We start from the raw sequence: 10,692 nt of genomic DNA, 5'->3' as shown, positions 1-10,692 counted from the left end.
TAACTCTGCCTTCAAGCCACCAACCAGATTCATCCTTCCCATCCACCAACCAGGTTGTACCTACTACAAATATCCACCCCTCCCTTTCTTTATTTGCAGTTTCCTCTACCTTCACATCCAATCCTGAAGAAGGCTAATACCTGAAAAGTTGATTATTCCTTTCCTCTAGATGATGCCTGATTTGCTGTGTCCTTCTAGCCTCCTGTTTGTCTATCCCCTAACACCAAACTTTCCTCCTCTTCCCCCAGCTGTCCCCACGTTCCTTCACCCCATCTCTCTCCTGCCACCTTCCCATACCACCCCCTCGCCGCTCCTCCCAATGTTATCCCTTTCCGCTTCCCCCAACACTGTCTAGCTTCCAGACATTTTGTCTCTCACCCCCTGTCCCTTTCTCGATCTCTGTTGGAATCTGGTTGCTTGCTTCCACTGGGAATATAATGATTAACGCTGCAGGATTTCATATGCACGAGTCACAGGCTTGCTCCACAGTGAGCTGCCTCCGGGGCCGAGCTCGCCTGGGTTGTTCCCCCTCCGTCCTCTTGGGAGCTGCATCGTTCCTTTCTGCCCGGTTGACCAGAGCGGGTCCTGTGCCCCTTGCTTGTGGCTGTGAGGGTATCCATTCGTCGGCTGAAACTGTTCCTCTACCTCAGCGAGGCAATGGCGGCTTCCTCCCTGTTCTATCTAAGGCAGCAGTGCAAGGGTTATTTCAGAGAAATCATGGACACCTCCGTTTCAGACCGGGACTATGCAGTGTTTAATGGTGGGAGAGGGATGTGAAAGCTAATTGTGTATCATAAAGTCCCTTTTCTAAAACCCGTGTTTAATCACCCTTCCCCCTGCATTTGTATACGGTCTTCGGATGGTTTGCGGTGCCCTTCGCTCTGTTTCTGCTTGGGATTTACAGACTATCGGCTGTAGTCAATAGTCAGCCAGGAACCACCATCTGTACAAACAGGAACCTCCTTATAAGGAGAGCAGGAATCTCCAGATATGGCTCTTCCTGAGCAGACGGAAACTTCCGTTCGGTCTGGTTAATGGAACTTAGTCATACGTCAGAGCTATTTTTAAAGGTGGTGGGGGGGGGGCGGCAGAGAGTGTGTGTTGTTTCGACTGACACACCCAGTCTCCCCCAGGGACGTGTTGACAGTTCTCTAACGGCCATTGCGAGGCTGTGAGGATCGCAAGAGGAGGAGACAGTGACAGAGCGTGGGAGTGCAGGCAGCTCTTGTTGGAGCCAAGCCAGGCGTACAAATCAGCAGCTTGTTTCTGGAGCTTTCCTCCCAGATCATCCGCCGCACATGACATCCTGTCCCCTCCAGGACAGGGGCAGTTCGCACTTTAACGCACAGCCTTTATGAACCTTATTGGAAGCACCTTACAATTTGTACAGGAAACCAGAAAAAGGAGTAATCAGAGAGAGACGATTCACATTTCATTGCAGGATCAATAACCATCGCACCCTACACAGGCTCGTCCCCCACTTTTCTCACCCCATAACCGTAGGGCCACTCACTTCCCACACCTCTTGCACACCCCATAGTCACACATTTTCCTCCGCCGTCATGCCTGACTGCCACACCATTACTTCAGCCAACCTCTCAAAGGTTCTTCACTTACAATCACTGCACCCTCCTTCACGTCATCTAAATGAATTCCTTTGCACTTTCCCAAGTCCCATTACACTGCCGAACTCCCATTGTGGCAGTCCTTGCTCTTCCTTTACCTATCTTCTCTGTCTCTCCTCCTTTATGACCGTCCCTAAAGCCCACACCTTTCGGCAACTCCAAAAATCAGGTAGTAGATGTCAGCTTTTATCTGATAGCATTCCTGTGAAGCATATGGAGCATATTTTTAACATTTTGTATACACAGGTTCTTATTAACTCAATATATTCTTAATTTAGAATGCGTTTTAATAATTCATTCATAGGATGTGGGTATCACTGGATGGACCAGTATTTATTTCCCATTTCTAGTTGCCCTTGAAAAGATGGAGGTGAACTGCCTTCTTGAACCACTGCAATCCATATGTTGTAGACCCACAATGCTGTTAGGGAGAGAATTCCAAGATTTTGACCAAGCGACAGTGAAGGAATAGTGATACCTTTCCAAGTCAGGATGATGTTTGGTTTAGAGAGAAGCTTGCAGGTGGTGTTCCCATTTATCTGCTGCCCTTGTCCCTCGAGATGAAAGTGGTTGTGGGCATGGAAGGTGCTGCCTAAGGATCTTTGGTGGATATCCGCAATCTAATAGATGGTACAAACTGCTGCTACTGTGGTGACCCCAGTCTTTTGAAAAGGACTTATCATTGACCAGAAATTGACCTGGGCCAGCTATATAAATACTGTGACATCAAGTGCAGTTCAGAGGTTGGAATTTCCTACGTTGCCTCACATGATCATTCTCAGTTTGATTCAGCATTGATCAAAGTACTCTGGGACTTGACAGTTAATAGTTGTGTGTATCCTTCAGTCTCAGAAATGTTTGGAATTACTTTATTCAGGATTAAATTGTGATAAATTGCACTCAAACTATTCACTAATGGTCACTGAGTACTGCAGTGCACCATTAGTACTGAGGGACTGATGCACTGTCATGGATTCCGTTTTTATTTCAAAAATATACTTTTCCTAAAAATATCTAAATACACACATGGTCACTAGACCAGTTTGATTCTATACATTGGCTTTATATATGTAGAACAAACAAACCCAAGGCATTTTTACTTACACAAGACTATACATATAGGCACTGGGAAGTCCGATAACTGCACGGGCCCCCATTTAACTTTGACAGACATACCTTTTAATGGTGGCTTCCCCCCGCCACCCCCAACCCCAATGTGCCTTGGCAGCATCTGCCCCAAGCTTTAGTGTGTCCCCTAAGACATAGTCCTGCACTTTGGAACATGCCAATCTGTAGCATTGGGTCGAGGTCAACTCCTTGCCTCGGCAGACTAAAGAGCGTCTTTCACTCAGATGGCCCTCCCGGCGCAGTCAATTTTTGTCTTGGTCAGACTCCCCGGGAACAGACAGTAGAGGACAGAGTCCTGTGTCATGGAGATACTCAATAAAAAACACTGCATTTCTAGACTTCCTTCGCAAAGGAGCATTCCAGGAGGGGATGTGCAATGGTCTCTACCCCCTCCCCTTTACTCTAGGGTCAGGGTTTTCAAGATTGGGGTATATTTTTAACATGAGAGGTGAAAGATTTCAAAAAGACACAATTTACAAACAGTAGTTCATGTGTGGAATGAACTTCCAGAGGAAGTGGTGGGTGCAGGTACGGTTACAACATTTAAAAGACATTTGGATAAATACATGAATAATTAATGTTTGAAGAGATATGGGCCAAGCGTAGGCAGGTGGGACTAGTTTAGTTTAGGATTATCGTCGGCGTGGACTGGTTGGATGAAGGCTCTGTTTCAGTGCTGTGTGACTCTTTGATTCTTTAACTTTGCATTGTCACAAGGTCAGCACTAAGGGAATACTGCACTGTCACAGGGTACTGTGTGGTCAAGTGATGACAGGCCCAAAATTAGACATTCTAAATTGGCCCACAGCCAGAGAAATCAGCCTGATGGAAAATTGACCAAACTAAATTAAACAGCAGCCAGCAGCTATTGACTTTTTAGAACAATGGGAAAAAAGATCAAAGAGATTACAAAGGTTCAAAAGGAATCAGTTACAACCAGCTTGAGGGTCATGTATTGGAGAAGTGTCTACCAGATGTCTGGCATCTTGGCTACCAGTTCCTAAGAAGGGTCCCGACCGGAAACAACAACTTTTCTACTCTCCTGATGCTGCTTGATCTGCTGTGTTCTTCCAGCTCCATGCTGTGTTGTCTCTTTGGTGTGACCCCATTGGATGATTTGAACTCAGCTCATGACCACCATTGGCTAAAGGCAACAGAACATTCTGGAAAGTCAGGGACAAGGGAGGATGAGAATGCATACCTGAATGTCACCCCCTCAGTGAATATGTGACCCAGCAGTGGAGCTTTGCCCATCTAGAAATGGGAAATATCTTGACCTGCAAGACCCACCTTCTTAGAAGAGAGCCAGCGCTATGTGGCAGAGAAATGAGGTTCTAATGGCCCACCTGAAAAATGTGGATCGTTGCAGGTAATATCCTTTTTCAGACGGATAGAGCTAGATACAATGTATATATTTTGGGAAATGTCCTATGTTTCTAATAAGGGATATTTTCTTAATAAAATTGAGTTGAAATGCAATAATTGTGTCTCTTTGTCTGCCTCACCTAACAGATCACTTGGGTAAAGTGTTTCTAATACATAAACTAGTTGAAGTGCCCAAAACTAACAAAATCTGTCAGAGGGTCAATACTGAGGGAGCACCACACTGTTGGAGGATCAGTACTCAGAAAATTGGCATTTTCTGAGTATTGGCAGAAAATCACTAAATTATATACCATGCAACCCCTGATGCTAACAGTATCACCCTAACATGGGACCAGATAGACCAAGAGGATGGAGGGAAAGCTAAGTAGTAGATGAGATGTGTCAAAGCACCCTGAGGCAGGAGGGGACAGGGGAAAGAAAGCATGAATGCTTCAACGATGAGAACATGTCCTTGGGGCTACATTGTCTCTGCAGACAATTTATTTTTCATCTGAAAGAGGAAATCTGGTTTATACAGAGTAGCCCATCTACTTGGTCATGTCACAGCAGTTACACCTTGAGATAAAAGACCAAACATGTTGATGCAAGTTACTGGGTTACTAAAACCTTTCATTCACATCATATTTAAGGACAGTGTTAACAGAACAAAGTTCTTGATGTTCAACAACCTGATCATTCATTGTCGTGTTTGATACAGGCTGTGGTAAGTTCAATAAGATTGGCATTTGAGAGAAAACATAGCCCCAGCTAAATCCATCAGTGAGTTTCTACAAGGATGCATTTATTCAGTCTCCCCATGTAACTAAGCCAAGCCTTACTCTCTGCCTCCACTCAGAATGGATAAAAGTTGCTGTTAATAAATAACAAAGGAATGGAGTTGTGAGCTTGCAGCTGATGATGGGCAAACACCTCACTGCAATGTATTGTTGAACCAAGGATTGGAGCCACGAGCTGAAATGAAAAACAATGCAGAATTTGTTCAGCTCAACTGCTGATTTTATTTTACGCTGTAAACCAGGACCTGGGTTATGAAAGAGCTGCTTCGAAGAATACTGATCTTTTTGAACTGTAGCCTGTTGTTTAATGATTTTCAGACCTGTTCTATTTGCTTTCATTCAAACTACTGCTGCTCATGACCTAACACAAGTTCCATTCACTCAACAGTCACTCTTTTCACTGAAGTACATTAGCCCCCAGTCTGGAAATACATCACTTCTAAAATTTCCATGGTTATTTTTACTTTAGGACCTTGTGGAGGGTGTCCACTTCTGTGGGATTATACCTGGACTATCTGGGAATGAAAGACAAATCACCAGAACTTTGTTGCAAGGCAAAAACATTGAAGGGATCAGAATGAGGCACAAATCAGGAGTGAGATGAAACACTCCAAACTTGATTGGATGAGTGCAACTCCAACAATACTCAAGAAGCTTGACACCATCCAGGACAAAGAAGCCTCCTTAATTGGCACCACATTCACAAAAAATTCAATCACTCCACCACTGACTCTCAGTAACAGCAACATGTAGGACCTACAATATGCACTGCAGAAATTCACCATGCTGCCTTAGACAACACCTTCCAAACCTATGACCACTTCTATTCAGAAGGAAATGTGCAGAAAATACATGGGAATAACACCACCTGAAATTCCCCTCCAAGCCACTCACCTTATTGACTTGGAAATATGGTGCTGTTCCTTTACTGTCACTGGGTCAAAATCCTGGAAATCCCTCTCTAAGGACATTGTGGGTCTACCATTAGCACACGGACTGCAATGGTTCAAGAAGGCAGCTCACCACCTTCTCAAGGGCAACTAAGGACATAGAATAAATGTTGGCCCACCTGGTGAGACCCATGCCCCATTGTGAATTAGAAAAGAGAATGTTTCAAGGTCCAGGGTTCAAGTCCCATTCTAGAGACAAAACTTGTAACTTAATTTGTGCAATGTTGAGGGTCCATTGCAAAGACTGTCAGAGAGTCAATACTAAGGGAGTGCTGTACTTTCAGAAATTCAATACTGAAGGAGAGCTACACTGTCAGAGAATCAGTACTAAACGAGTCATGCACTGTCAGAAAGTCAGTACTGAGGGTGCACGGCACTGTAAGTGAGTATATCAAAGGTGTGCTGCACTATGTGATGGACAATACTGATGGTGGAACACCACACTATCGGAGGATTGGAATTGAGGAAGTGTCATGCTGTCAGAGGTTCTGTACTGATGGAGTGTTGCATTTGTCAAAAGGCCAGAATTGAGGGAGTGCTGTTCTGTCAAAGGGTCAGGACTGAGAGAGTACTGTTTTGTCAAAGGGTCAGTATGGACGTCACCATGAGGGTACCACTTTTTCAGGCCTATCTGTGAGGCATGGTGACCCTCAGGTTCAATTCATCACTAGTGATCTCTATATAATGAGAGAGCAGACCTTTGTCCTCTGGGACTATGGTCATTTTACTTACTGAGGGAGTGCTGCACTATTGAACAATCAGTCCTGAGCGAGTGCTCAACTGTCAAAGAGTCAGTACTGAGGGAGTGTTCCACTGCCAGAGTCACTTCCGAAGGAGTGCTGCATTTTAAGAAGTTTAGTACTTCTTGATTTGTCAAATTAGCAGTTTTGAGAGGTGTCAGAGTGCTGCCTTTCCATGAGACTGTACTGGTGCGGTGCTGCATTCTGAGGGAGAGTACTAACAGAGTATCGCACTCATAGAGGCAGCACTGAGTGAAGAAAAACTGTAAGTTGCCTTCATTAATTAATTCATTAACATCACATTAATTTAACTGGAATTTCTTTTTAAAATGCTGATATGGAAGATAATACATGAATGTTCTGTGCACTTTATGCAAAATAACGCAGGTTCCAATTTTACTTCAAAGGAAATCAAAGGTTTAAATTACACTTAGCTTTTGCTCACATTATCCCAACTCTCACACCAACAGAAGTCTTTTGTGTATCATCAAGCCCCATGCCTGATTCTAAATTCTGTTGAAACGGGTGGCTCAATCGTATTGAAAATGAATATAAACATAGAAATAGGAAGCAGGAGTAGACCTTTCAACTATTTGAGCCTCCTTCACCCCCAACACCTCCCCACAGCCCTACGGCACATTCCCCTGTAACCGGAGAAGGTGCAACACCTGCTCATTTACCACCTCCCTCCCCAGTATCCAAGGGCCCAAACATAACTTCCAGGTGATGCAACATTTCACCTGCACTTCCCAGAATCTAGTCTACTGCATTCGCTGCTCACAATGTGGTCTCCTCCACATTGGGGAAACGAAGCGTAGACTTGGCCACCGCTTCGCAGAACATCTACGTTCTGCTCGCAGAAAAGACCCTGAACTACCTGTTGCCTGCCACTTCAATGCACCACCCTACTCCCTGGCCAACATCTCTGTCTCTGGCTTGCTGCAGTGTTCCAGTGCAGCCCAACGCAAGCTGGAGGAACAACACCTCATTTTCCGCTTGGGGACCCTACAGCCCTCCGGACTTAATTGAGTTCAATAATTTTAGGGCCTAAACTCTCCCATGTCCCAGCCGCCTACCCCACACACTAGGCCTTGTTATCACATAGCCTGCCATTACACACCCCCTGTTGTTAGTCACTAACAGTCCCCATTAACAACTATTCACCCTCCCAGCCTGATCGTTAGCAATTCCTTTGTCTGTCCAACTGTCTTTCTCTCTCTTTGGGCTCTATCTTATTGTTTACTCCCTACCCCACCCACTTCCCTATTTTCTGCATATAAACTGACATTTTCCCAGCCACCATCAGTTCTGAGATAGGGTCACTGGACCCGAAAAGTTAACTTTGTTTTAGCTTTCACAGATGCAGCCAGACCTGCTGAGCTTTTCCAGCAACTTTGTTTTAGTTGCACCATTTGGGCCTCGTCTGACATTCAGTAGGATCATGGCTAATCTTCTATCTCATGCCATAATATTCCCGTTTTCTCCCCATACCTCTTAAACCTTTTAACAGTGACAAATTTATCTATATCCTTCTTGAGTATATTCAGTGACTAGTGTTTCACAAATCCACTACCCTGTGAGTGAAGATTTTGTTTCTCATCTCAGTCCTAGATAATCGACCCTGTATGCTAAATCTGTCTCCCCTGATTCTAAACTTCCCAACTGGGGAAAACATCCAACTTTAAACAAAAAAGCCAAAGAACTGGATACTGGAAGTCAGAAACAAACTCAACAGTTCTGAAGAAGGATCTAGGCCCGAAACGTCAGCTTTCCTGCTCCTCTGATGCTGCTTGGCCTGCTGCGTTCATCCAGCTCTACACCTTGTTATCTCAGATTCTCCAGCATCTGCAGTTCCTACTATCTTTGAAATGTTACCTCTGCTTTCTCTCCACAGATGCTGCCAGGCTTGCTGAGTTTTCCAGCAATTTCTGTTATGGCAGGGAAAATATCCTCCCTGCATTTAGTATGTACAGTCTTAGAAATGTATACATTTAAATTAGACCCTTCATCCTTCTAAACTAATTAATACAGGCACAGTCAAACAAATTTCTCCATATAGGACTGTTCCCAGTATGAGCTTAGTGAAACTTCACTGCACTCCATTTATGGCAAGTATATCTTTTCTCGGCAGTGAGACCAAAACTGCATGCAATACTCCAGGTGTGGTCTCACCAAGGCCCTGAATAAATGCAGTGAGAGATCCTACTCTGAATTGAGATCCTCTTTGAATGAAGGCCAATATTCTATTTACCTTTCCAATTGTTTGCTGTACCCGCCCACCTACTCTCATTGACTCATACACAAGGACACCCAGATTTCTTTGTATATCCACAATCCCCAATATATCACCACCTAAATAATGCTCTTCTATTTTTCACATTAAAGTATAAAAGTCAGTATATCTCTAAGGAGCAATGTTACAATTTGGGCAGTCAATGCGTCAGTTTGGGAAGTGATTGCATGTACCTGGGGAATGAAAGTTTCTGTTTGGGGATTCAAGAAACCAAAGAATGGTTACAGCACAGAAGGAAGCCATTTAGCCCTTCATGCTGGTGCCAACTCTCTGCAAGAGCAACTCAACTCGTCTATTCCCTTACCTTTTTCCTGTAGCCCTACATTTTTTTCCTCTTTGGATAATTTTCCAATTCTCCTTTGAAGACTTCAGTTGAAGCATTTTTTGGTCATACAATGAAATTTGAACCACTCACTGCATAAAAGTGTTCCCCACAGGTCATTTTGTGTTTTGCCAATCATCTTAAATGCATGCCCTCTGATTGTGGATCATTTTACTCATGAAATTAATTTCTCCCAACTGTCTATTCAGAAATCTCATGATTTGAGATGTATCAAATCTCCTCCTAATCTCCATGAAGCAAAGCTGAGAAAGAGATTGGTAAAGACAAATGTAGGTCCCCTACAGACAGAAGTGGGGGAATGTATAATAGGGAGCAAAGAAATGGCTGAGGAACTGAATACATACTTTGGTTTTGTCTTCACAAAAGAGGACACAAATCAGGTACCAGAATTGTTGGAGGATGCAAGATTTAGTGAGAAGGAAGAACTGAGGGAGATCAATATTGTAGAGAAATAGTGCTGGGAAAATTGTTGGGATTGAAGGCCGATAAATCCCCAGGGCCTGATAATGTATATCACAGATTACTTCAGGAAGTAGCTCTAGAAATAGTGGATGTATCGGTGGTCATCTTCCAGGAGTCTATAGGCTCTGGAACAGTCCCTGCAGATTTGAGAGTGGCTAATATCACTCCAATATGCAAAAAGGGGTAGAGAGAAAAGACATAATTACAGACTGGTGAGCCTAACATCAGTAGTGGGGAAAATTCTCAAATCCATTGTCAAGGTTTTATAGCAGAGCATTTAAGAAATAGTGGGAGGATCAGACAGAATCAGCATCGATTTATGAAGGGGAAATCATGCTTGTCAAATCTGTTGGAATTCTATGAAGACGTAACTAGTAGAGTTGACAAGGGGGTGTGCCAGTCAATGTAGTATATTTGGACTTTTAGAAAGCGATTGACAAGTTCCACATAAGGGACTAATGTCCAAGATTAAAACACATGGGATTGGGGGAAGCGTATTGAGATAGATAGGAAACTAGTTCCCAGAGAGGAAACAAAGAGTAGGAATTAACGGACTCTTTTCAAATTGGCAGGCAGTAACTAGTGGAGTGCCACAGGGATCAGTGCTGGGACCCCAGCTGTTCACAATATATATATTGATGGTTTGGATGAAGGAACAAAATGTAACGTTTCCAAGTTTGCAGATGATACCAAGTTGAGTGGGGAGTGACTATGACAAGGATGCAGAGATCCTTCAGCATGATCTTGACAGGTTGGGTGAGTGGGCAAATCAATGGCAGATGCAGTATAATTTGGATAAATGTGAGGTTATTCACTTCAGAAGAAAAAACAAGAAGGCAGATTACTACTTGAATGGCTGTAAATTGGGAGAGGGGAGTGTGCAGTGGGACCTGGGTGCCCTTGTGCACCAGTCGCTGAAGGTAAGCAGAGATAGTAGGAACCGCAGATGCTGGAGAATCCGAGACAACAAGGTGCAGGGCTGGATGAAC

Source organism: Rhincodon typus, chromosome 12 (assembly GCF_021869965.1).
Source record: "Rhincodon typus isolate 14 chromosome 12, sRhiTyp1.1, whole genome shotgun sequence".
Taxonomy (NCBI): domain Eukaryota; kingdom Metazoa; phylum Chordata; class Chondrichthyes; order Orectolobiformes; family Rhincodontidae; genus Rhincodon; species Rhincodon typus.
This window is presented reverse-complemented; position numbering follows the sequence as displayed.